The sequence below is a fragment of the Zootoca vivipara genome, chromosome 16 (assembly GCF_963506605.1).
Source record: "Zootoca vivipara chromosome 16, rZooViv1.1, whole genome shotgun sequence".
In the NCBI taxonomy this organism is placed as follows: domain Eukaryota; kingdom Metazoa; phylum Chordata; class Lepidosauria; order Squamata; family Lacertidae; genus Zootoca; species Zootoca vivipara.
Window position 1 is genome coordinate 42,564,574 of NC_083291.1, and position 27,839 is coordinate 42,592,412.

Below are 27,839 nucleotides of genomic sequence, written 5' to 3' on the forward strand. Positions count from 1 at the left end.
CGTTTTTCCCCAAAGCCACTTTTTCCCATTTGGAAAAAAAAAACAACGGGGGCGGGGGAAAACTATTGTTGTTGTTTTTCAATTTTTTCAGTTTTCCCCCAGGCCTTTCCATCTCTAATTGTAAGTTCTCAGCACACATGGCTGCTCAATATATTCACCATAGAAATTTTATGTAAGTTTGGTTGCACAGTTTTGAGTTTTGTGTTTGGTGCAGAACTGGAGAATCAAAATAAAAGGAAACATTCCTATATTCAGGAGTGCCCTGGAAAGAGTTATGAGACCAGATGGGGGGAAACGAAAGCACAGAAGAAATAGCAGTTAAGGGAGCAGCAGAAAACGACAATCAATCCACTCATTCCTGAGCTACGGTAGCTCAGTCAGTAGAGCATGACACTCTTAATCTCAGGGTTGTGGGTTATGAGCCCCATGTTGGGCAAAAGATCCCTGCATTGCAGGGGGTGGGCTAGTCCTTCCCAACTCTACAATTCTATTATTCTATGATGCTAAAACAAATAATCTCTGACAATGAGTAGAGCTGTTTGGAGCCCGATTTCCCCTAATTTATCAGGTTACCCCTGTGTCGAGTAAACCCAACTTTAGAAGGGGAAAGTATCAAGGCCAGTGATGTTTGGGGATAATGTCAGGTGGACTACGCAAATTAAATGGGAATGCAAACAGCTGCAGGCATACAGCTGCAGGCAGACTTGATCTACATAGTGTAGCCCAGGCATGTCCAACAGGTAGATCGTGATCTACCGGTAGATCATTGGATGTCTGCAGTAGATCACTGGTAGATCATTGGCTCCCCCCAAAGAAGCTGAACAACTGTGGCTCCCCTTAAAAAAGCTCAAAATTTTACCTCCTCCCTGAAAAAACACAACAACTTTGGCCTGAAACCGCCCCCCCAATGGGCCTTCCTCCTTCCTCAAAAAAGCTCAACAACTTTTGACCTGAACCCAAAAAGGGGGTAGATCACTGCCAGTTTTTAACTCTGTGAGTAGATCGCAGTCTCTTGGGAGTTGGCCACCCCTGCCCATCAGCCATGTACAGAGTTCCAATCAGGGTAATGATGAGCCTCTTATTAAGCTACCTGCCAGCAGCTACAGAAATGAAAACAAGGGTGGTCAAGCCCCTGACCTCTATGTACGGTTGGTGGGCCACATTTGGCTTGGTAGGTCAGGCCTTGGCTAGCTGTAAGGGAAGAACGGCAAAGAAGGAGCAATCGGCAGGCCCTGCCAAGGAACCATGGCAAACACTGCTTCTGTTCAAGTCGCAGCTTTCATAACTCATTGCTTTGATCTTTTCAACTTGCTTTTGTAGAATGTACAGGACAGTGGTAATGAGATCCTTACATTTAATGAAACATCCATATAACAATTAAGGTGTTCTTCCACTTACTTAACAATGTAGCATTACTGTCAGAGCAACAAGACAGGTATTCAAGTAACAGTGTTTATCTTCTTAATTAAATAGATATCACACTTCAACTTTCACTTTAATATTAGGTTGGGTGCCCCACCTTCCCTCTCCAGCACAAGTCTCTGGGAGTTAAGAGGTCTGGCCCGAGGGCAAGACAGGGCAGGCCACCCATCACACCCACGGAAAGGCAGGAGGTGGGGGTGGGATGGAAATAGCTTCCCTCAAACACACTGCCGTGTCTCTACCCCAAATCATTAATGATTTACCTTCTTAAGAAGGCACCAGCCTCAAAGAAAAGACTGCCTGTTAGAATGGGAGGGGATTATGCTCGAAAAGATGAGCATTTAAACAAGGATTGCAGGGCTGGTCTGTAGTTACCGGTATGTACACATTAAGGCACAGGAAATTTAAAGTGGAGGTACAGGGGCGCGGGAGGGGGAAAGAAAGTTCATAGCTGACCAGGGATTGTTGTAGGATAGAAAAGCACAATTCAAAAGTGTTGGTGCTGACCTTTAAAGCCCTAAACGGCCTCGGTCCAGTATACCTGAAGGAGCGTCTCCACCCCCATTGTTCTGCCCGGACACTGAGGTCCAGCACTGAGGGCCTTCTGGTGGTTTCCTCACTGCAAGAAGCGAGGCTACAGGGAACCAGGCAGAGGGCCTTCTCGGTAGCGGCACCTGCCCTGCGGAATGCCCTCCCACCAGATGTCAAAGCGAAAAACAACTACCACACTTTTAGGAGACATCTGAAGGCAGCCCTGTTTAGGGAAGCTTTTAATGTTTAATAGCTTATTGTGAGGGACAGGGGATATCGCGAAGTCCCTCCCCTCCTGAGTTCAAGCCCATCCCCGAGCGCAGGGGAAAGCAGGGAGAGTTCCGATTCCAGTGGGGAAGCAGGAAGTCGTGTCCGAGGCTCTGATTCAAGCTGAGAAGATGTGTCCTTGTAAATAGCATTGCCTTCAGCACTGTAAATACGCAGCACCAATAAAAGATAAAATGCAGAGCTGTGTAGAGTCGTTACTCTGAAGTAGCCCGCTCCGGCCACTGTGACAGGAACCTCCGAATCTTTTTTTGGGCTACTTGGGAGTTGCCGGGATGAGCGCGCCAGAAGCGGAGAAATGGCGGCAGATCGCAGAGAAAGCCCAGCAGGACCTGCAGCAACTGGCGTTGCAGGCACAGGGAGAATTAAAGGCAGCTAAAGAAGAGACGCAGAAGGTCCAGGAGGACAGACAACACCTTGCGGAACAGGTGAGAGCGCTACAGGAGAAAGAGCAGCAGTTAAGGGCGGTAGCGGTGGACCTCCAAAACAAGCTGGATGCAGAGAAAAACAAGGGAGGAGGGGGAGCCCAACTCCAAGTGCTGCCAGGAAGGAGAGCAGGGACCCTAGTAAGCAAGTTCAATGGAGACCCGAGGGAATATCATGGCTTTGAGACTGAGATCGTGTATGCTCTTGAGCTGCACCATGATGAGTTCCCTGATGATGGGCACAGAGTAGCGTTTATAGTGGAACACCTTACCGGGGCAGCCAGGGAGTGGCTTAGACCGTTAATCGCGACAAAAAATCCTTGCATGAAGGATGTCAAACTATTTTTAGGGGCTTCAAAAACAATGTATGTGTCTGATAACCATATGGACCAGACCAAGAGGAACTGCATAATTTACGACAAGGAAAAATGACAATTCGCGAATATTGGTCAAGATTCACCATGCTGGTGCACAGACTGAGGTGGGAACTGCACTCGCCTCCGATGGAAGCGGCGTTCTACCTGGGGTTGCATGAGGATGTGAAAGATGAGCTCTCGAGAGGTCCAAAGCCCAGTAATATGGATCAGCTGAGCAAAGCGGCTCTGGCGGTGGGGGTGAGACAGGAATCCCGATGGAACGACAAGCAGCCAATGCGCGCAAAGCGAGCTTGGTTCTCACGGTCGCAGGAGAAGCCACTCCCCCAACAGCCATCTCAGGCCATGCCAGGGGCCAGCCAAGACCAGGAACCCATGCAAATTGATAGCGCGCGCGGGGGGGCTTTTCAAACCCCAGCGGCGCCAAGACGCAAGGAGGGAAGAGGCGGGAATTGCTTTCTCTGCAACTCCCCTCAGCATCTCGTCAGAGACTGCCCACATCGCAGGAAATGGCAAGGAAAGGCGGGAACGGTTGTGCCCTCCCCCACTGACGCAGCACCACAGCAGGGAAACGAGACAGCCTGGCTGCAGGAGACAAGGGGCAGCAGCCAGGCGCAATCGGCAAACAGCAGCCCCAGCCCACCCACCCGCACAGCGAGGAGCAGCGCCACCCCCCCCCCCAGAGCAGGGGTGGTTCTAGAAGTGACGCTAACGCTCCCTAATGGGTATCCCCTGACGGTCCTCGCGTTAATCGACTCAGGTGCCTCTGCCAACTTCTTTTCGAGAAACTTTGCAGAAGCGCACCAGATCCAACTTCTGCAGCTGGATTTTCCCCTACACGTCTCCACCATTGACGGCAGGGAGTTGCTGGGAGGGGCCATCACCCACCAGACCCCCCCCATGAGAATGACGGTAGGACGACACTCAGAGACACTGGCATTCAACGTCACCACCATCTCAGACCCCCCCATCGTCTTGGGCATGAGCTGGCTGGCGAGCCATGACCCCTCCATCAGTTGGCACCAGAGATGCATCACGTTTGGATCGGACTTTTGTCTGGAACATTGCATGCAGCACCAACCAGGGGAGGGGCCTCCAATAGCCACGGTGGCCACCATGCACGTCAAGGGGGGTGAGGCGATACCCAAGCCGTACTGGGACCTGCAGGAGGTCTTCAGTGAAGCGGAATCCGACCACCTACCCCCGCACAGGTCGTTTGACTGCCAGATCAACCTGGTGCCGGGGGCCACGCTACCCCCAGCCAAGCTGTACTCCATGTCAGATCAGGAGCTGGAGGATCTGTGTGCGTTTATAGACAAGAACCTCAAGAGGGGGTTCATCAGAGAAAGCAAGGCAGCGGGGGGCAGCCCGGTCTTCTGGGTGGACAAGAAGGACACGCAACAGCGCCGTCTTGTGGTGGATTTTAGACGGCTGAACAACATGACAGAACCGGTGGCTTTCCCAATGCCCAGAGTGGACGATCTGCTGACAGTGGCACGCAGGGGCAAGATCTTCACCAAGCTTGACCTGAGGGGGGCATACAACTTGATCAGAATCCGGGAAGGCGATGAGTGGAAGACCACGATGTTCACGCCTCTGGGCTCTTTTGAATATCTGGTGATGCCCTTCGGTTTGCAAGGGGGCTCAGCATGCTTCCAGGCCTTCATGCATCACGTACTGGGGTCCCTCCTCTTCAAGAACTGCTTGGTCTTCCTAGATGACATCCTTATATACTCCAATGACCCAGTGCAGCATGTAAAGGATGTCAGGGAGGTGTTGCAGCGCCTGAAGGAGCACCACCTGTATGTGAAGCTGGAGAAGTGTAAGTTTCACACCAAAGAGGTGGACTTCCTGGGCTACAAACTGTCAGACAAGGGGCTAGCGATGGACAAGGACAAGGTGCAGGCCATCCTGGACTGGCACAGCCCCAGGACGCGCAAAGATGCCCAACGCCTACTAGGCTTCGCCAACTTCTACAGGAAGTTCATCAAGAACTTCTCGCGGGTTACGGCTCCCATCACTGCCTGCCTGAGAGGCAAGCAGAAGTTCAGGTGGACACAGGAGGCGCAAGCAGCGTTCGAAAGCCTCAAGAGGGTGTTCGCTTCAGACCAGAACCTGTTCCACGTGGTGCAGGATGCGCCCCTACGCGTGGAAACCGACGCTTCAGACAGGGCTTTGGGAGCGATCCCGTTGCAACTGGATGCCAACAGAGAGTGGAGACCCTGTGCCTTTTTCTCCAGAAAGCTGACACAGCCAGAACGCAACTACACGGTGTTTGATAAGGAACTTCTCGCGATCCATTCTGCGTTTAAACACTGGAGACATTTCCTGGTGGGCGCCAAGCACCCCATTCAGGTGTGCACAGACCACAAAAACCTGGAGTTCTGGAGAACAGCCAGGGTGCTCAACCAGCGGCAGATACGGTGGGCAGAGTTCTTCTCGCACTTCAACTTCTCCATCCACTACATACCGGGGGAGCAGAACGTCAGGGCGGATGCCCTCTCCCGCAAGCCGGAGTACATGGAGGAGGAGTTGCCACCAGCACCCCGGCACATTTTCCCCCCATCAGCATGCTCCTGCGGAGCAGCAGTGGTGAGCGAGGCAGAACTCACAGCACTAACGACAGCAGATGAGTTTGCCACCCGCATCTTCAGAGAGCTGCGAGGGGGGAGGGAGCAAGCAAAAGACTTTGAGGAAAGGAGGGGGTTGCTTTTTTACAGGGGAGCCCTGTACCTGCCCACCAACCAGCTCAGAGGTAAGGTCCTCAAGCAGATGCACGACAACCCGACGGCGGGTCATTTTGGAAGGGACAAAACCACTCACCTAGTCATGAGACACTTCTGGTGGCCAGGGGTGCGGGAAGATGTTCGGGACTATGTAAGGGGCTGTGACACCTGCCAGCGAGCAAAGGTGGTCAGGGCAGCACCAGCAGGGTTGCTGGAGCCATTAGCCACACCGCACAGGCCGTGGGAAGTAGTGTCCATGGACTTCATCACAGACCTGCCGTCGTCCAGGGGCAAGACCGCAGTGTTGGTGGTGGTGGACCTCATGTCCAAAATGTGCCATTTTATACCGTGTGCCAGGGCGGTCTCTGCAGAAGAGACAGCCAAACTGTTTGTTGACCACGTATTCAGACTGCATGGATTACCTTTAAGAGTTATTTCGGATCGAGGCCGCCAATTTGTTTCCAGGTTCTGGAGGCGGCTCATGAACCTCCTGCAGGTGGAGGTCAGCTTGTTGACGGCTCGGCACCCGCAGACCAATGGACAGGCGGAGAGGGTCAACGCCATTCTGCAGCAGTACCTGAGATGCTACGTCAGCCAGAGGCAAACGGACTGGGTGGATCGCATGCCACTGGCAGAATTTGCCTACAACAATGCAGTGCACGTCTCCACAGGGGTGTCGCCCTTTAAGGCCAACTACGGGCGCGACCTCAGATCTTTCCCGGAGAGGGAGGGGGAGGAGGAGGAGGAGGGCCCACAGGCAGAGGATTGGGCAGAGGAACTGGAGACGGTGCACCAGCAGCTCAGAGAACACTTGGAGAGAGCCAAGGAAGCGTACAAGAAGGGGGCAGATCGCCACAGGCGACAAGGGGATGTCATCAGGGTGGGGGACAAGGTTTGGTTGTCCTTGGAGGGCCTTCCCACCAGAGGGAGGTGCAAAAAGCTGGCACCCAGACGGCTGGGCCCCTTCACGGTCACGCAACAGGTCAACCCGGTTGCCTTCAGGCTGGCACTGCCAGAGGACATGAGGGTGCATCCAGTATTTCATAGATCGCTGCTGTCGCCGTACAGGGAAAGCAGCAGGCTCCGAGACAGCGAACAGACCCCCGAGGGAGGGGGGAAGAGGGGAGGCAGGGAGCAACTCAATGAGGCCACGGCCATCCTTGATTCAAGGAGAGGGGTGGGGGGCCTGGAGTACCTCATGGCATGGGAGGATGCCCCGCCTTCCCAGAATGAATGGGTCCCGGCCACTCAGATACAGGAGGAATTCTTGGTGGAAGAATTTCACGCCCTCTTCCCACACAGACCCAAGCCCTGGCACATGGAAAGGGAGGGGGGAGGGGGAGGCAGTAGTGGAGAGCAGTTCACCATGGGGATGGGAAGCGGAGTTTGAGGACCAGGAGGAAGAAGTATGGGTGTCTCCGAGGTCCACCCTGTCAGAGGAAGAGGCAGACTGGCAGCGTATTTTTACCCCCACCAGCTCTGACGCCACAGACTTTTTGGGATTTCAGTCCTCCCAGGCGGAAGGAGGGAGCTCGCAGGACTGGGGGGAGGTGTTCACACCTACGGGCTCGGAAAGTACAGAGTTTTTAGGCTTTCAGTCGTCACCGACACCCGGGGAGCCCCCTGGGAGGGGAGAAGGGGAGCTTGGGAGGGGGATGGATGTGAGGGACAGGGGATATCGCGAAGTCCCTCCCCTCCTGAGTTCAAGCCCATCCCCGAGCGCAGGGGAAAGCAGGGAGAGTTCCGATTCCAGTGGGGAAGCAGGAAGTCGTGTCCGAGGCTCAGACAAGGTAGCGGAGCCAGGGTCCCAGGTGGGACAGGAAGGGGCAAGCAAGGGGGGCAGACCCATCCCCCCAACTCCGGAATTGCGCAGAAAGCGGAGAGGGAAGAGGATGGGTCTACCAAAGTTGTTATGTTGGAGAAAAACGCGCCAAACGCCATTCGGAGGTTCTGATTCAAGCTGAGAAGATGTGTCCTTGTAAATAGCATTGCCTTCAGCACTGTAAATACGCAGCACCAATAAAAGATAAAATGCAGAGCTGTGTAGAGTCGTTACTCTGAAGTAGCCCGCTCCGGCCACTGTGACACTTATTGTATTTCAATGTTTTGTTGGAAGCCACCCAGAGTGGTTGGGGAAACCCAGCCAGATGGGCAGGGTATAAATAATAAATTATTATTATTAAATAACCTTACTGATGGTTTGCCAAGCATATTCCATGCAAAGCCAATAACCACATATTTATTATGCATTAGAAAAGAAAACTCCCCAGCCACATCTCAGTTCTAGTATTGAAAAGCAGGCAAGTCCTCTATGGGAACATCTCCAAGAATTGTGGGAAATCCCCCCCCAAAAAAAAACAAACCACACAGATAACGCAGCAGTTTAAGCACAACAAAAATGCAAGTTACCTGAGGAAGCAGAGTCTTCGGTAAGGTACAGAAAAGGCCTGCCAGACCGATGCAGAATATCCTTGCTTCACTTATACTTCAGAATCCCAGCTTCCAACAGCAGTGAGCATTGCAATCTTCTGAGGAAGAATACAAAATTCAGAGCAGTTAGTGAGTGGACCATCCACACACAGGTCATTTTCTCCAGGCTTCTCAAAGCTGCAAGTTATGCTGCGTTTCTGGTATGCATACTGTTAGCTTCCTACCTGTGAAAAGGCAAGGTATAAATTGAAATAAGTTTAGGGAAACACCATGCATAAAGTTGCATAAGCCAGAGCTATAGTTGGAGGGGCGCTAGCCAGGTTTTTTTTTGTTCTGGGTGAAGCTTCTGGGGTGGGGGTGGGGTGTCATTGAGGCTCCCAGCCTCTCTCTCTCTCTCTCTCTCTCTCTCTCTCTCTCTCTCTCTCTCTCTGCAGATGGCAATAAGCCAGACAAGTTATCGGCAGCTATGAAGGGTAGGGGGAGCTGGGAGCCAGCTGGAACTGTGGCTGAAATGAAACTGGGATGGGGTTGAATTTTCATTCAAATGGGAAGTGCCTCTTGTGTTTGTACTTGTGAGGTTGGGAAAGCCCTGTGGCATTGGTCTTGTATCCACTCTGCACAGTGTATAAGCATTTAATTATATTAAGACAAGTTTTTTTTAGGAAGGAAAGCCCTGTTTTGGGTGGTTCAGGTCACAGCCTCTTGACTGCACACACTCAGTTTCACTGCTGACACTTTTCAAGCATCCAGTAGCAGATCTGCAGTGCTTGAGATGTGTCACTGCTCATCCATGTGTGCATGGGAACTGAATGGCCTGGAGGGAAGAGGCAGAAGCAGATCTCTTGATGGTTAACATTTTTGTTTCAGCACGCATGTCTGGAAGCAGCAGGCAGGATCTGTTGTTGTTTTAACCTTCAGATCTTGGATGTTTTACATTTTGCAATTTTGTATTTAGCATTAGCTGTTTTATTGATATTATGTTGCTGTCAGCTGCTTTGGGTTCATTTTGATAGAGGTCTCATTTGTATACCACCCTCAGAGATCTGAGTTCCCTGGGAAGAAGGACTGACTGTTAAGTCACTCTGGGGATTGTTCTTTTAATACTCTTGGATGTAGTTCATCTGGCCCTGGAGACTTGAATACATCTGAACTAGCCAAGTATTCTTGTACTACCTCCTTACTTGTTCTGGGCTGTGTTTCCCCTTCTGAATAATCTGCTCCACATTCTTCAGGTCGGGCATTGTTTTCTTTTTTGGAGAAGACTGGGGCAAAGAAGGTATTGAGGAGTTATATATTTATATATTATATTTATTGTTGAATGTTGCAAAACGGAAAAAATGTGTGTGTGTGTATATATATATGTGTATATATATGTGTGTGTGTGTGTGTGTGTGTGTGTGTGTGTGTATAGTTGTTTAGTTGTTTAGTCGTGTCTGACTCTTCGTATGAGAGAGAGATGGAGGACAAGGGAGCTGCTGCAGCCACCTGCAACACCTGTGCCATGTTTGTCTGAGAATTTACAAAACCACAGATGCAGCAAGTGCAAGCTGGTTTCCTTGCTGGAAGAGAAGGTATGGGAAGTTGAGAGCCACCTATCCACACTTGGAGCTACTGGCCAAGATGAGGAATTCCTTGCTAGAGCAGACTGGACTGTCCTGAAACAGCGATGCATCGGGGATGCCCCTAGGGAGGAGGAAGACTGCCTGTAGGAATCATAGAATCATAGAATCATAGAGTTGGAAGAGACCACAAGGGCCATCCAGTCCAACCCCCTGCCAAGCAGGAAACACCATCAAAGCATTCCTGACAGATGGCTGTCAAGCCTCTGCTTAAAGACCTCCAAAGAAGGAGACTCCACCACACTCCTTGGCAGCAAGTTCCACTGCCGAACAGCTCTTACTGTCAGGAAGTTCTTCCTAATGTTTAGGTGGAATTTTCTTTCTTGTAGTTTGAATCCGTTGCTCCGTGTCCGCTTCTCTGGAGCAGCAGAAAACAACCTTTCTCCCTCCTCTATATGACATCCTTTTATATATTTGAACATGGTTATCATATCACCCCTTAACCTTCTCTTCTCCAGGCTAAACATACCCAGCTCCCTAAGCCGTTCCTCATAAGGCATCGTTTCCAGGCCTTTGACCATTTTGGTTGCCCTCTTCTGGACACGTTCCAGCTTATCAGTATCCTTCTTGAACTGTGGTGCCCAGAACTGGACACAGTACTCCAGGTGAGGTCTGACCAGAGCAGAATACAGTGGTACTATTACTTCCCTTGATCTAGATGCTATACTCCTATTGATGCAGCCCAGAATTGCATTGGCTTTTTTAGCTGCTGCATCACACTGCTGACTCATGTCAAGTTTGTGGTCTACCAAGACTCCTAGATCCTTTTCACATGTACTGCTCTCAAGCCAGGTGTCTCCCATCCTGTATTTGTGCCTTTCATTTTTTTTGCCCAAGTGTAGTACTTTACATTTCTCCTTGTTAAAATTCATCTTGTTTGCTTTGGCCCAGTTGTCTAATCTGTTAAGGTCATTCTGAAGTGTGATCCTGTCCTCTGGGGTGTTAGCCACCCCTCCCAATTTGGTGTCATCTGCAAACTTGCTCAGGATGCCCTCAAGCCCATCATCCAAGTCATTGATAAAGATGTTGAACAAGACTGGGCCCAAGACAGAACCCTGTGGCACCCCACTAGTCACTACTCTCCAGGATGAGGAGGAGCCATTGATGAGCACCCTTTGGGTTCGGTCAGTAAGCCAGTTACAAATCCACTGAATGGTAGCATTGTCTAGCCCACATTTTACCAGCTTCTTTACAAGAATATCATGGGGCACCTTGTCAAAGGCCTTGCTGAAATCAAGATAGGCTACATCCACAGCGTTCCCTTCATCTACCAGGCTTGTAATTCTGTCAAAAAATGAGATCAGATTAGTCTGACATGACTTATTTTTCAGGAACCCATGCTGACTTTTAGTGATCACAGAGTTTCTTTCTAGGTGCTCACAGACTGTTTGCTTAATGATCTGCTCTAGAATCTTTCCTGGTATTGATGTCAGGCTGACTGGGCGGTAATTGTTTGGGTCCTCTCTTTTCCCCTTTTTGAAAATAGGGACATTTGCCCTCCTCCAGTCTGCTGGAACTTCGCCTGTTCTCCAGGAATTTTCAAAGATTATTGCCAGTGGTTCTGAAATCACCTCTGCCAGTTCTTTTAATACTCTTGGATGTAGTTCATCTGGCCCTGGAGACTTGAATACATCTAAACTAGCCAAGTATTCTTGTACTACCTCCTTACTTATTCTGGGCTGTGTTTCCCCTGCTGAATCATCTGCTCCATATTCTTCAGGTCGGGCGTTGTTTTCTTTCTTGGAGAAGACTGAGGCAAAGAAGGCATTGAGGAGTTCTGCCCTTTCTCTGTCCCCTGTTTGCATTTCACCATCTTCTCCTCTGAGTGACCCCACTGTTTCCTTGTTTTTCCTTTTGCTACGGACATACCCATAAAAGCCCTTTTTGTTGCTTTTAACCTCTCTAGCGAGCCTGAGTTCATTCTGTGCTTTAGCTTTTCTGACTTTGTCTCTACACCTGCTGGCTATATGTTTGAATTCCTCTCTGGAGATTTCCCCCCTTTTCCATTTTTTGTACATATCCCTTTTAAATCTTAACTCAGTCAAAAGTTCTTTAGATAGCCAGCCTGGCTTCTTTAGGCACCTTCCATGTTTCCGTCTCATTGGTATTGCCTGAAGTTGTGCTTTTAATATCTCCCTTTTAACAAACTCCCAACCATCATAAACTCCCTTCCCTTTTAGTATTACTGTCCATGGGATTTCACCCAGCGTTTCCCTAAGTTTTCTGAAGTTGGCTTTCTTAAAGTCTAGAATTTGGACCTTAGTATGCTTGGTTGCTCCTTTCCGCTGGATAATAAACTCCAGAAGAGCATGGTCACTCCCACCTAATGATCCTGCCACTTCTACCCCACTAACCAAGTCATCACTATTGGTTAGGACCAGATCTAAAATGGCTGATCCTCCAGAGGAGATGAACCTCTGGAGGAAGGTGACACACAGAAGCAGGACAGGCATGCACAGAAGCGATTTCTGGTGCCCAGACATGTGGACACGAGCAGCCCGGCACCGGAAGTCGCTTCTTCGCGTGTCTGGACATGCGCAGAACTGATTTCCGGTGCCGTTCTGCCCATGTCTGGGCACCGGAAATCAGGTAGAGGCGGCACCGGAAGTCGCTTCTGCGCATGTCTGGACATGCGCAGAAGTGACTTCCAGTGCTGCGCCGCTGCTGATCCCTTATTTTCCAATCCGGAAGTTGACAGCTATGTTCCATGCCCTCACTTCACCTGAGGAGCTAGGACAGCAACTACCAATTTCAGAACACACCAAGATGGCTGTGGAAGGTACAGTGCACAGAAGAATTCTTACCACTCCCCAAAGGAGAAAGAGACATGTGGTGGTGGTAAGTGAGGGGGACAAAGGCAGCAGTGTGCAGAGGTAACAGGATGTCCAGGTGCAACGAATAACAAGGTAACAGAGAAGTTGCCACGCCTCATAAAGCCCACTGACCACATGTGGGTACAAATGATACTACCATATAACTACCATAACACCACACTAAGTTGTACATAAAACTAACTTCAAGTTGTGTACATCATACACCAAGAGAAAGAGAATGTTAGCCGCTAACAATAGGTATGATAATAATACTGTCTTAACTCACAAGGATTTTTCATGGAAGTATAGAAAAAGTATGCAGTGCAGATCTGGGCATGGAATCCAGCTTCTCAAGAATCACAGCTTTTATTTAAAAAATAAATAAAAAGGAGGAGGTGGTTGTGGTTTGTAGTCCTTATTACTATGAAGATAAGCTCAAATTGTGTGGGCAGTGAAAACTCAGAAGCCAGAGGGATGATTGTTGCAAAGCTGTTTGCTGCTCCCAATGTATAGCAAAGCTGGGATCATGTAGATTTTTATAGATTGCATAATTTATAGAGGATGCAGAATCCAGTTTTTCAGGTTTTTTTTAAGGACAGTGTGCAAAAACTGACACATGCAAAAATCAGAGAACACATACACACAAATAGCTTGCATGAATGTTATTGATTTGGCTAGAATGCTACAGCTTCACAGTGAACAACTTTTCCTGGCAGGAGTCAAAATACTAGTGGAGAGAATCAGGGGTGGGCAAGATGGTAATCGCAGGGAGCCTTGGGATAGAACAGGCTCAACTCTGCTTTTTAGGGCTATATTTTTTAGAACTGGAAACATTCCCTGTCTCAGACCATTCAAGTGAATCCAGTTCTAAAGCAACACCAGGAACACTCTGACAGAGGCTGGATCTAGACACATCAAAGAAGTGTTTTCAGTTTAAAACGTTGTAAATTTAAACAGAGAAAACTGATACAGTAGAGAAAAATGGGGCTCCATTTCGCCATCTGGTGGCACAATGTTATATCGCACATACAACACGTATAAATCGTTTTTTTCTTTACCAGTCTAGCTGAGTCCTTAGAGCTTCGGGATCCAGCAGTCACCAGTCCTCTGCCCTGTATTTCACTTTAAAAAATAAAACCCAAAACTGTGGAAAAGCAAGTAGGACCAAGCTGGGCTGGGGGGTGGGCTGAGGGCAGATCACACTGTGTGCCCCCCTCCCACTTTCATCCTTCCCCTGACTGCCTCTGCTGCCACTCTTGCTCTGCTTACTTTTTGCTTGGCCAGGCGTTACCACTGCTTTAGAAGCAGCATATTCTCTTTCCTCTATGTTTCCTTTTGCTGCTGCAGCAGCAGTTGCAGTATGGACAAGGCTCCTTGCTCCTGTCTCCTCCTTGGCCTCCGTGCAGATCACACTGTTCTAAGTGCTGCTTCTTTGATTAAAAAACTAATTAAAAACGAAGGCTGACCAAATGGAGAACCAGTCACACTTCTCTGACATGGCATGAATACTAACAGTATATAAGCTCCTCTTTTTGCTCCCTGAAAAATATGCATGATGAAGAATTAAGAATTCCCATGCCTGATCCAGATCACCCTTCAGAGATGACAAGCTGCTAGCACTGAAAGCTACAGGAATGGCATACCTCAGGCCAGCAAATCCCCAGTGATGACTTACAAGTCTCCATCCCATACAAATACTGCCCCAACTCCCTTTCTCCCCATGGCCCATCCGCAAAGCCTTAGGGTCTGCTTTTCTCTGGATTTAGCTTTGCTAGAAGAATGAAACTGCCTATGCCTTTGCTCCTCCGGCTCTGTCACTGATAGCTTTTCTGGCGACAATAAGGCAGCTTGTTTGGATCCTCCCAAGACACAAGCTCATTCGACACACAGAAGGAGGCCTTGTTCCCTGCTTGTCCCTCCCAAAAGCTCATTCATCTCAAGACTAGACAGCACAGACACACCCACCCACTATACATCCCAAGGGCATTGGGGTAGATAAATGGGATCAATTTCTCTTCACTAAAGGAGATTAAAAACAGAAATAGAAAGCAAAGCAGGAAGAGATATATCCACAAACTGGGTAGGGATTGGATGGTAAAATGGGGAAACTTGTGGTTGACACTGATATAAGGGGCAGGAGGCAGGCTTTTGGTGCCAGCAGGAGCATCCGGGTGGGACACATATGAAGCTGCTTATTAAGAGCCAGGCCACTGGTCTACCCAGTCTAATATATAATCACCTCCATCTGGGCAGCTCTCCAAAGTCCAACATGGGTCTTTCCCCAATCCTTTCTACTGGAGAGTGAACTTGAAATTACTGGTATATGTAAGCAAAATTTGATCTACCATCAAATTATGGGCCTGTCCCAGACAGACTTATCTGATCCACAGGGCATAAGTGGTGGGAGAACTCTCTTGCACAGCAGACCCTCTGGAGTGAATAGAAGCCCGCGAGCACAGTGGAAGGACATGAAAGAGAGACACGTTATGGGTCCTGATGGAAAGTATTGCAGTGAAGCAAGTGAACCCGAGAAGAGACCAGCTGGAAAGTGCCAAAGGGCCTTCTAATCCAGTATCCCGACCTCACAATGGCTAACTGTGTAGATAAAAAAGGGGTGTAAATGTGGGGAACCTGATTGGGCCATTTCTCCACTTCATGCATTTGCTGCATTGAGACACACATGCACTGGTGCTACACTCATGTTTCCCAAAGCAATTCTAACATGTAGCATTGCCGTTAGCTGCTTCGCTGCATCCTTGTTGTAATGCAGGGGTCCAGAAATAGACAGTAAATTGCAAGAACTCAGGCCAGAAGAAAAATGGATTTCAAATAAATCTTCACAAGGTTTTATTTGTGTGATGAGGAGTCAATCCCAGTGAATCTTTGGTAAGCTACCTCTGTTTATTATAAGTAATATAACTTCGTCTTTAGAAAATTACATGTATTCCTGATGTAAGGATAATTATTTTAAGATGGTTTATCATTTAAAACATAAAGAAGCTATCTTTGTACATTATAAGCAATTGAACTCGTTATTTAGAAAACAGAATGTAATTTTGATGTAAGGTTAGTTATTCATGGATATACCTGTTTTGTTCACTCAAACATATTCTCTGTCTTTTACATGTGATGAAACTTTATGTTTAGAGATCTGAATGAATTTTTGTTATTAGAAAAATTATTCTAAGATTCAATTCTAATTTCTCAATATTCCAGCTGACGAAGAATTGTCGAAACAGGGCCTTGTCCCGATTTTTACTGGAATTTATCTTTATTTGCCTTCAATACTGGGATTGACTCCTCATCACACAAATAAAACCTTGTGAAGATTTATTTGAAATCCATTTTTCTTCTGGCCTGAGTTCTTGCAATTTACTGTTTATTTCTGGACTTTACCAAGTACTCCAATTTCTACTGTAATGCAGGGGTCAGCAAACTTTTTCAGCAGGGGGCCAGTCCACTGTCCCTCAGACTTGGGGGGGGGGTCCAGACTATATGTTGCCATGATTATGACCCACATTTTTGGCAAAAACCCTTATTGGGGCCAACCCCAACGTTGCCCAAATGTGATTTTTTTGGGGGGTGGGGTTTCTCTCATACACCCACGCTGCTTTTATGCATTGGCAGCTATTATTTCTCTTGTAAGGCGGGGTGGGGGGCTGAGGTAAGCGTGCTATTCCTGTCAATCCTGGAGAGCGTGTGCGCAGGGGAAAGCCGTTGGCACAGAATTGCTTCGGAGTGCAGCCGCCCAGGCGCTCCCCGCTCCCTATGGCCCCTGCAGGTGTCACTCCCAAGGCGCTTCCGAGCCCTTCCTGAGGTCAGTCACTGGCAGCTGCACTGTGGAAATCTGAACTGTGGCTCCTTTCCCCTCTTCCCCACTCCCTACCCCGGAAGAAAAGGTGGCTGCACGCACACGATGGACGGAGAAGGGGCTTGTCTTGAGCAGCCACCCACCTCACTTTGGATCCCCAAGCCTGGTTGAGTCACAAAAACCACCACGCACGTGCACTATGCCAGCTGCCTGGATTCCTGGACCATCCATGGGCCGGGTCTAGAAGGCAAGTGGGCTTGATCTGGCCCGTGGGCCTTATTTGCCAACCCATGTTGTAATGCAATAGGCTTTTCATGTCCAAAGTCTCCACTTGGGTAGATGGGATGACAAACATTTAATAAGTACAGTATTTAAAAATTAAGCAACCTACAGGAGAAACACATGATGCCTGTTGGGCAGGCTCATATTTGAAAAAAGCAAAGCAGAAAACGGGGAAGGGCAGGACAGGACAGAATGCTTTCAAAATGCCAAATTTGTGGATCCAGTGTGGAAAAACTCAGAAGGAAAGATGAATCTTGATTTTGGAAAACAAGGAGGAGGAAGGTGAATGTCAAAGGGGAGTGCATTCCTAAAACACGGAGCTGCAAGAGAGAAGTTATGAGGAAACAGAAGAGTGAATAGGAAGACATTCTGAGAAAAAACACCAGCGCTTTTGCCGGAGGCAGACAGCTGGGAGGCACCCTGTTTTTACCTCACCCCCCCCCCCCCCCGGACAAGCACATTTTGAAGGTTTTTGAAATTCAGAAATTTACCAAACTTATTTACCTGGAGCTGGCATGGAGGGACAGCATGGCCAGGCACCTTCCAAGGAATCACACCCCAGCAGGGGCCCCCTGAACCTCCTGCAGCAGCCTTTGCCAACCAGGTGTCCCCTCCAACTGTTGTTGGGCTACAACTCTCATGGAATTGGCTGGGGCATGGGAACTGTAGTCTCTTAACAACATCTGGAGGGCACTAGGCTGGCAAGGGCTTTCCTACAGTGAGGATGTAGACTATTACAGAAGGGGAGTGTGGGGCACAAGAGCCCTTCAAAATATTTGCCTTCTTAACAGTCTTTAACTGTTTGTCTCTAGCCTTACAGTTGCAACACAAACATTACAATAACCCAGGAAAATAAATGATTTGCACCCACTCACTTGCATGTGGCAAAAGGTGTGTTTGTCTCTGGCTGCTTTCCAGTCACTCTCCTATAAACATTGGCTTGAAAAGGTTTGGAGAGGAGGCACCAGCAGTTTCCATAACACAAAAGGAAAAGAATCCCAGCACAAGCACCTCCTCTCCTGGGAAGAATGCTAAGATGCTAAAGATGGCATCTGAACTAATTCTCCAAATATTTCCAGTGTCCTTATCCAAGCCCTTTGCATCTCTGCCGTAGCGAGCTGCTACTTTCACAGTGCTGTACTAGAGGGCAACTCAACACTCCCCACCCAAACTCTGGGGAATTGTGTCAAGACCCAAGAGTGATGGCCAAAGACTGCATTAGTAGCAAAGCAAAGCTCCACAAGGCTGCCTGGCAGACAGAGAGTCACAAAGCAGAAGAGGTCACTTAGTTTGCTGTGCAGGTACAAAGCTTCCTCTGTGCACGGCAGCTGCTGGATTGGGGCACTTCTATTTCTGTGGCATCTTTCAAAGCAAACTAACAGGATGGATCCACCTCCCCAAAGCTTTAGCAAATTAGTATATCCATATTATAGATATAGATACCACACATACATGACCCTTTAACATATATATTTTTTAAAAAACAGTTGCAAAACTGTTTTGTGGATTGGGGGCTAGGGAGCTTTTGGGGGGACATAACAGAGCCAACTTTTCCCCCATTCAAAAACCTAACCACTCTGAAAAGTTGCAAGACAGGTTCCTTGCCTTGATTGTTTGGACTCTGCAATTGTTACATGGGTCTTTTACTCTTCAGCATCCTTTACAAAAACAAGAGAGAATCTATTCTGAGAGATGCAGCCAAGGTTCAAATGAAGCCATTTCCCTACCGTACTAATTGCAACTGGCCTCCAAAGACTGTGGGCAGGTTAACCTAGTCAGCTTCAGGTCCAGAGCTTCCTTGCTCTTTTGAAGGAAACCAGTTGTTTCTTTAAAGCACCAAGGAACTAAAGATGCTGCCTAGTGTATGCATTTCAGCATCTTTATGTGGAAGTTAAGAAAATCCTCACCTACAATGCTAAAATCAACCACGATATTACAGTTGATAAGATTAAGGCTGGGTACATACCATCTATTTTAAGTGAATCCCCTCTCTACACACAACAAAGAAGATTATTGGGAACTGCACTCTCCAATTCACAGAGCTCCAATTCCCAGCACCCTTAAACTACAGTTCCCATGATCCTCATGTTTCCTGGCTCTGGGTATGTACACATTCATGTGCATAATAATCAGTGGCTTGAAACGCAGCGAAGTCGTTGTCCCCCTCCAGCATTCCTAGTCATATTCTTACATTGCTGTTCAGAGCAGAGTAAGAGTAGAGATGTCTTCACCCAATACCCATTAACCAATTTATTTTCCTGTGCTGATCTCTGATTCACCAGGGCTGCCACCTGCAACTGTTCCACTGCTGCCTGAAATGTACTCACCAAAGTGGGTAATGTCATGGAAAGAAAGAAAGAAAGAAAGAAAGAAAGAAAGAAAGAAAGAAAGAAAGAAAGAAAGAAAGAAAGCATTGCAAGCTGATCAACCTCAGCATTAAAATGCCAAGCAGTCTGGAAAAAGATTGCAAGTGCTTGATAAACGTAATCTGAACTGCAGGTATAAAGACAAAGCAGCTCAGTTAAGAGTTCCAGTGGTAGATTTTTGTGGGCAATATGTATTGAGTCTGAGATATTTGACTAATTTGGTACAAAAGACTGAACTGAATACAGTGGTACCTCGGGTTACAGGCGCTTCAGGTTACAAACGCTTCAGGTTACAGACTCCGCTAACCCAGAAATTGTACCTCAGGTTAAGAATTTTGCTTCAGGATGAGACAGAAATCGCACGACGGCAGCGCAACAGCAGCGGGAGGCCCCATTAGCTAAAGTGGTACCTCAGGTTAAGAACAGTTTCAGGTTAAGAATGGACCTCTGGAACAAATTAAGTTCTTAACCCGAGGTACCACTGTAGAAACAAATCTAAATGGGATGCTGACAAAGGTTATAAGGATGTGTTTCAAATTTCATGCAATGCCTTATTACTAGAGTGTAAGCTGTGGCCCTCCAAATTTTGTTGGACTCCAACTCCCATCTCTACCAGCCAGTGTGGCCAACGGTCAGATATGATGGGAGTTGCAGTCCAGCAGCACCAGGAAAGACACCGCCTCCCCATCCATCCAGAGGGATCCACAGGTACTACTTGTAATTCATGCAAGTTGTAAGGTTCCAGTGGCATTAAGAAGTTAAAAGGAAGGGCTGAATTGTTCAGAAAACCTGAAGATTATACTCAAAGCAGAAGGATTTACAGAAAAGCCTAATTCATCTGATGTGGACAGGCCTGGCAGAGTCAAAATAGGAATATGTTTGGACTCGCAAAATATGAATAAATCAGTTAAGACAACATTTTCAGCCACCTGATTCCTTTTTCTTCTTTGGCGATCACTCGTAGCCGAGTAAGATTGTCTTCCATAAACATGGTTTTAACAATGAGTCCATAAGTGACTGTGGAGGCCAATTCTGCATGCGCACATCCTTCCACAGTGGGGACATTGGTTTTTAGGTGAGAGTTGATCGCGGTGTGGATTTGCCAAGTGTGCCTTCCTCTTAGCATGTTTCTCCCTTGCGTCCTGAGATCGAGTTTCTTCAAAGCCCATGACACCTTTGGGAAAGACTGTTCTCCAACTGGAGCGCTCGCAGGCCAGTGTTTCCCATTTGTTGGTGTTTATACTACATTTTTCAAGATTTGCCTTGAGACAGTCTTTAAACCTCTTTTGTTGACCACCAGCATTACGCTTTCCATTTTTAAGTTCGGAATAGAGCAGTTGCTTTGGAAGACGATCATCAGGCATCCGCACAACATGACCAGTCCAACGAAGTTGATGTGGAAGAATCATTCCTTCAACACTGGTGATCTTTGCTTCTTCCAGTACACTGATATTAGTTCGCCTGTCTTCCCGAGTGATGTGTAAAAATTTTCGGAGACACTGTTGATGGAATCTTTCAAGGAGTTGGAGATGGCGTTTATAAGTGGTCCATGTTTCACAAGCATATAGTAAGGTTGGTAGTACAATAGCTTTGTAAACAAGCATTTTGGTTTCCCTGTGACTATCCCGGTCCTCAAACACTCTGCACTTCAATTGGGAGAAAGCCGCATTTGCAGAGCTCAGGCGATGCTGGATTTCAGCATCAATGTTGGCCCTTGTGGGAAAGGTGCCTAGGTAGGAGACGTGATCAACATTTTCCAACGTTACACCACTGAGTTGGATTTGTGGTGCTGCAGAGGGGTTATTTTGTACTTGTTGGTGCAGCACTTTGGTTTTTTGGATGTTGAGTGATAGGCCAAGCTTCTGCAAAGCTATTTAGGATGGTTTGGAGGTCATCTTCTGAGCGTGCGCACACTACATTGTCATCAGCATACTGAAGCTCTATGACGGAAGTTACAGTAACCTTACTTTTTGCTTTCAGCCTGCTCAGAATTGAAGAGCTTTCCATCTGTTTGATATATGATTTCTACTCCGGTGGGGAGTTTCCCTTTGACAAAGTGTAAGACATTTTCAGCCACCTGATTTGAGACAATGTGGTGTGTTGGACTCATACCTTTATAACAGGGATGGGAAACCTCAGGCTTGAGGGCCAAATAAATCCTTCCAGGCCTCTTCTCCCGACCACACTGCTTGCCTCCTTGCCCTCAAATGTTTTTGTGGGCTGGAATGGATCCGAGTGATAATGCTTCTTTGTTTGCCTGGATGAAGGACACAGAGATGTGGGGCATGGGGATAGAAACCTCTGAATTTTGCAGTTAGAATGTGTCCTACACATCCTTTGATTTGCCCACTTTTGCCACCAGCCCACCAGTGATGCCACCAGGTCAGGACTTTGGGAAAGAGGTAATGGGTTCCTTTCAGCAGGAGGACTCACCAACTCAGCAAGGCTGGTTTACTGCAATTTGAAGTAAGTGAAATAACACACATGACCATTGAAAAAGTGGGAACTTCTGTAAGATGAGTAAGTCTAGAGTCTAAAATAACAGAAGTGTACCACTATAGATTATGTTCTCATGTGGGGAAATACCATAAAAGAACATAATTCTACACAACTCCTCAGAGAAATCTGAAACTGAATAAAGGAAAATGCAAATTTGCCATTTCAAAAATAAAATACACCAGCTGTATCTTACTCAAAGAAACCTTAAAACTTGATGCATCTAGAATAGAAACCATAGCTCAAATACCTAGACAAAACAAGAAGGCTGATTGATATGAAAAGGATTTCTAGAGGTTACCATTCATTTAGCAACATTTATTTGAAACATGACGACAGCGAAAATACTGCTTAAGACAGTTACGGACTCGCATGCATGAAAGGAAGAGCAATGTTTTTTCCTTGGAGGCTGCCTGGAGGATGCCCAAGGAGAGGAGAGAGGAGAGGAGGCTGAGGGAATACTCCACAAGGGAGGGTGTTCAAAAAGGGGCGAGGGGCTGCCAGCTCTGCAGGCAAGGGGAGACCTAACTGGGCTCCTGAGCCCCACAGGGGTGCTGCAGAAAGAATGTAGTTGGTCAAGGGAGCCATGGACTCAAAAAGGTTGAATACTTCTGTAGTAGGAGATTCTGGATGTCTTATTTACTTTGGCTCAGAAAGAATCTATCATCGATAGGAATAGAATGTGTAGACCTGCAAAAGTGACTGAGTGGTATATGACCCCAAACAGACTACAGTATAGGAGGAAGGGAAGATAATTGTGGAGCAGTGCTAAAGGTTCCTGAAGCAGTGACTGATCCAACAACATGAGAATGCAGATATACCTACATCAGAAATAGACATCCTAACATCTCATAAAGCATCCTAAAGTGCCAGTGAGACTTCTGGGAAGGCTTTGATGCTGGGATGCCCATCACTACATCAAAAGCAATATTAACATACAGAGAGTAATATTTTCTTCTAATGGAGAAGTATAGTAACAGTAGACCCACAACTAGTGTTTCATATGTGGCTGCATGGAGAGAAGCAATTACTGGGAACCCTTGCAGGTAACAGAAACGGGGGCATCGGCAATTTTGAGATCAACTGCTACATTCTTATGGACTTAAGTGAAATTTCGAAGAAGCAAACTTCTCTTTGCAGCAGCAAATATTACAGAGAGTAAAACAGTCGACTGAATGGATTGGTGCACTTTTGTCATGTTGCAGGGCTCTGCCTCATCCTTTACAACAACAGAAAAGAGGTATAAAAAATGCACCTCATTTTCAGACAACAGTGGATAACAATGCTCTTGAAGCATGTGGGGATGCTAATCAATTTCACTGTTCTTTCTGCAGGTCAACCTAATCACAGCGCTGGAGAGGCTAGTAAATCCCATGAACACAAGAAGCAAATGGGGAAATGCTCCCATAACACTTGAAAAGAAGGCCGTAGGATCAGGCTTTGTGAGGCAACAGTGCCATAGAGCATAACCAGATAGCTTTGAAGGGATACGAAGTGTATGTCCACATCTAAGGAGATGTAGACCATGGAGTCTGAAGGAATTGCATCAGGCACACAGGGCTACTACCCACAGCTTTGCATTCAGAGGGTGCCTTGATTCAAACTGTGGCATCTCCAGTTAAAATGATATTTGAGAGCAGGACTACAAAATTCCTCAGAATACAAGACTCTGGAGAGATGTTGCCAGTCTGAGTTGGCAATGCTGTACTAGATGGACCAATGGTTTGACTCAGTTTAAGGCAACTTCATATTTTCACATTCAGATGCCTCTCTTGCCAATGAAAGCCATCCTGTAAATAAATGTGTTTGAAGATGCTACAGGGATAGCTTGCATATGCATGCAAAAACACACAAAATATTTTCAAAGAATCTACCCAGCTGGTTTCTACAACTTCTAACTGTAACAGTGCCAGAACCAAATAAAGAGGACGCAGAAAGAGGCTGCTTGAGTAGGCTTTTAAAAGCAGTATTGAACAGGCAACTTCTCCTACATTCAAGATCTGACAGACACCTCTCAGCCACAAGATTGTGTGGGGAGCACTAATGTGACACAACAATTGCTCTGACTGAACGAGTTGAAAATAATTTTTGCCTCAACCACAGAACATGCAGTCTGATTCACACTTAGGTTTCCTTATAAGTTCCCCCCACTTAGGTGGGGAACAAGGGCCCCCCTCAGAAGTTGCTGGACTACAACTCCCATCATCCTTGACCATTGGCTATGCTGGTTGGGACTGATCCGAGTTGGGAGTCCAGTGACATCTGGAAGGCCACCAGTTTCCCATGCCTGCCTTACACGGTTACAGCACACATTTGTCCAGGTTGTGGGGAAAGGGAGAGAATGACTGTTTGAGTATTTTAACTTTTGTATATTTTAAAGTATGGCTGGGATTTTTTCTTGATTTTCTTGTTTTATCTTTTTGTAAACCGCTTTGAGGATTTTTACAATCAAGTTATGTATAAATTTTCTAGAAATAAATATATAATAAATAATACAGCCGGAGTTGCTTTTTGTGAACCATGCCTTATTCTATAAATGCAGGGGACAGACAACTTCTGATCACATGGCTGCAGCAGTTTTTAGCCCAGCCACATTCACTCCCCTACCAAACCCCTTCAAAGGCTACATTTCCAACCTTCGGTTGGTTGAGGGTTCCTCAGATGCGTCTCCCATGCTTGTTCTCATCTCAGGTGTGAGGACGTTTACGAAGTGAATCCTGCACCATGGCCTGGCAGGATTCCCGCACTAAACCAGGATGCTGAGATGCACCAGCACAGCCAGCCCAAAAATCATATCCAGGCATGTCCCAGCCTACAGCTTAGGGCTGTTGAGTCACTGGCAGAAGCGAGAGGGAATACTTGTTTGGGAGCAGGGAGGGAAGTAACTACTGGGAAGCCAAGAAGAGAAAAGAGCTACGAGCTAGAGAAAGCAACCATGCAAACAACAAAGTATTAAAATACTCTGAGTATTAAAATATTTTTAAAAATAAAGCAAGAGAGCTGAGAAGCATGCTAAGCAGGAATATATTAATACAGTGGTTTTCAACCAGTGTGCTGTGGCACCTTTGGGAGCTTTGAATGATGGTCAGGGGTGCTGCGGGCAACACTGGCCTCTGTCCCTCTTTCCTTACCTCCTTCTTCTGATGCCCACTCATGTGTCTGCCTCCCAAAGGCTTGCATGACTGTTTGCTGCAGCAGTCCTGGCTACAAGCTCTCCAGGCGAAGGGGGCTGGCCAAGGGGCTGGCCATGGGGTGCTGGTTGCCAGGAGCTGAAGGTGGTCTTGGAGTAAGCAAGCAAGGGGGTGAGGAAGCCCAGCCAGCCAGCCCTTGCTGTTGGGAATGGACAGACAAGTGGGAGGCCAGGCAGGCAGGCATGTGCTGAGCTGGCCTTTCTTGTGCTTGCTGTGTGCAAGGCCTGCCTGGGAGCTGAGTGTCCGGTGCTGAAGGGGAGCCTTTCAACCACACAGGCTGGGCAGCACCCACTGCTTTCTCCCAAGGTAAACTGCTAGCCTCATGTTCACCTCTGGCCAATCTTTGTTGGTCCACTAAGGCTGGGGACATCCTCTTCCCAGACCCCTGTGGGGCAGTGTGAGGAGGCACTTCTCTTTGGGGTGGAGTGGGGGGGTAGCTCAGAGACCAGGGGTGGCAGCAGTGGCTGCCCAGAGGACTTTCAAGGAGAGGAGGCTGAGGGAACACTCCACAAGGAAAGGTGTTCGAAAAAGGTTGAGAGGCTGCCGGCTCTCCAGGCCGGGGGGGGGGGCACATAACTGGGCTCCTGAGCCCCATAGGGGTGGCACAGAAAGAGTGTAGTTGGTCAACAACACTTAAGTCCTCAAGGGACTCAAAAAGGTTGAAAACATTTGCGTTAATATGTTAAGAAGAATGGGAAATGAAGAATATCCCCAAACAGATGAATGGGGGACCAAGAGGCAGCAGGCAGGCTGGGATGCATGAGTGCTTGAGCAGCACATCACAGTGGAAGGCAGCTGTAGCTGGATAAGAGCCAGAGCTTGAGTGGTTTTAAAGCAACTCAGAGACTATAGATTCCAGGTTCAGCAACCAAGAAGTGCTATTGCGGCTGCAGTGGCTCAGGCAGCCGTTAATGACATGTAAAACTCTGCACTCCAGAAGGAAAGTCTGATGGGAAGCATGCATACATACAAGCTGAAGGCTTGTGCACACACACACACACACACACACACACACCAAAACTGATGCAGAGGGTTTCTTGTGCTATGTGTTGCAAATGCTAAAATTCTGCATCAAGAAAAGTTGAGTTCTGCAATCTGTACAAATTATGCAAACAAAATTATGCAAATCAATTATGAGTTTATACATCATGGGAAGGGGCAAAAAGTTGCAAAGAAGCCTCGTCCACAGTCACTAGAGATCATACTTGGCAGCTCCTCTTTCTTTTGAGATTGTGAAAGCATTTTTTAAAATTACACATCTTCCACCTCTTTCTCCAAGGAACTCAAGGTAGTGAAAATGGGTCTCCTCTTCCTCATTTAATCCCCACAACAACCCAGTGGGGTAGGTTAGGCTGAGAAGTGACTGGTTAGGTCACTGGTGGGGTAGGTTAGGCTCAAGGAAGTGAGCTCTGTGACCAAGTCTCCTAGCTCCTACCCTGTTTCTCCAAAAATAAGACGTAGCCATAAAATAGGCCATAGCAGGATTTTTAAGTATTCAAGGAATATAAGCCATACGCTGAAAATAAGACATAGTGATAGGCGCAGCAGCAATGCCGGCCGCGGCAGGAGGAGGAAAATAAGCCATAGTGTGGTTTTTTGAGGAAAAATAAATATAAGACGGTGTCTTATTTTCGGAGAAACAGGGTAGTCTGACACTCTACCACTGCACCACATTGGCTCACATTTGGCACAGTTTCAATCATATATTTGCAACCAATAGGACTAGTTTCAGCTAAAGCTAAGATTCTTTTGGAAGTTGAATTCTGTGCTCAGTCCCTCATTCTGCATTTTCTCCTAAGATCTCAAAGAATTATGATACAGTACTGTATAGGTACAGGTCTAGGGATACTGCATAAAGCCACTATTCTGATAATCCATCCTCAGTGGATTTTTAATTTTTTTTATTAAATACTAGCTGGCCATGCCACGCGTTGCTGTGGCTTTTTCTGTTAAATGGACCTTTTTCTGTTAAATGGACCTTCAGAGTCTCCCTTCAGAGTCCCATCACCTTCAGAGTCCCCCTTCATTTTGTACACAATCATTCCTCCCAATATGTGTGTTCTGTTAAATTTTGCCCTGTCCCAATCCTGACTCCCCTACCCACGTGTGTTATGTGAAATCCCCCCACCCCACCCCGACACATTTATCCTACCCAAAGGCATGGCCCTGTAAAAGGCCCATATTCAGGTGATTCTTGCCTGTGGCGTAGTCAGCTATCCTGGCTAGGCTATTCTGCGGCCTAGTCAGCCGGCTGCGCAATGCTGGGCCTTGTTTTGAGTTGGTTGCCGTGGAATTTTGTGATGTCACCGATTGTCTGCAGCCAATGGAGACGCAGATTCTCCATTCTATTTCCCAGCATGCAGTTTTATATGATCTGTGTGTCCTGAAACACGGGGTTTGGGGTTTTTTACGTGGCCCAGGTGTGCCATCCGTCTTAGCAAACTTGCCTATATCCTTCGAACATTCGCATGTGATGTGTCAGAATGTCACCTCAATCGGTCAAGCGGTTTTGTTGAACATTAGAGAGGAAGGAACATACCCACTTTACATTTATAGATAGATAGATAGATAGATAGATAGATAGATAGATAGATAGATATAGATAATTTCACAAAATTACAAACAATATTCTATATTCAGATGTGAGATTCAAAACACTAACAAAGAAAACAATATATAAGGGCAAGAAAAAAGAGAGAAAGATGCAGGCCAAATTGACCTGAGAGGCACTGTTCAATGGGGAAGTTTTCCTGCAAAAGCCCCTTTGAAATGAATGGAAGCTGCCCAAGGGCACAGAAGTCCCCCCCCCCCCCATGGATAACTTTGATAAATGCTCAGACACAAAATACACAGCAGGGGCTTTTAGACCAGTCACTATCTCCTAGCTTCAACTTCTCTGGAATTCCTATGGCAATAAAGACTGGATTACAGTGGTACCTCTGGTTAAAAACTTAATTCGTTCTGGAGGTCCGTTCTTAACTTGAAACTGTTCTTAACCTGAAGCACCACTTTAGCTAATGGGGCATCCTGCTGCTGCCGTGCCGCCGGAGCACAATTTCTGTTCTCAT

General features: G+C 47.2%; 1 protein-coding gene across 3 annotated transcripts in view; it reads right to left on the reverse strand.

Annotated features, from left to right (window-relative positions):
* Positions 1-27,839, reverse strand: part of S1PR2 (sphingosine-1-phosphate receptor 2) — a 46,695-nt gene that overhangs the window by 7,027 nt on the left and 11,829 nt on the right. The window contains exons 1-2 of one of the 3 annotated variants that reach the window (XM_060269039.1): positions 21,197-26,869; positions 8,173-8,291 (exon numbers count right to left, since the gene is read on the reverse strand). The gene's annotated coding sequence lies outside the window, so the exon portion shown is untranslated. Of the gene's footprint in view, positions 1-8,172; positions 8,292-21,196; positions 26,870-27,839 lie in introns of those variants that run through there. The other 2 variants (XM_060269040.1, XM_060269038.1) reach the window with 2 other exon arrangements.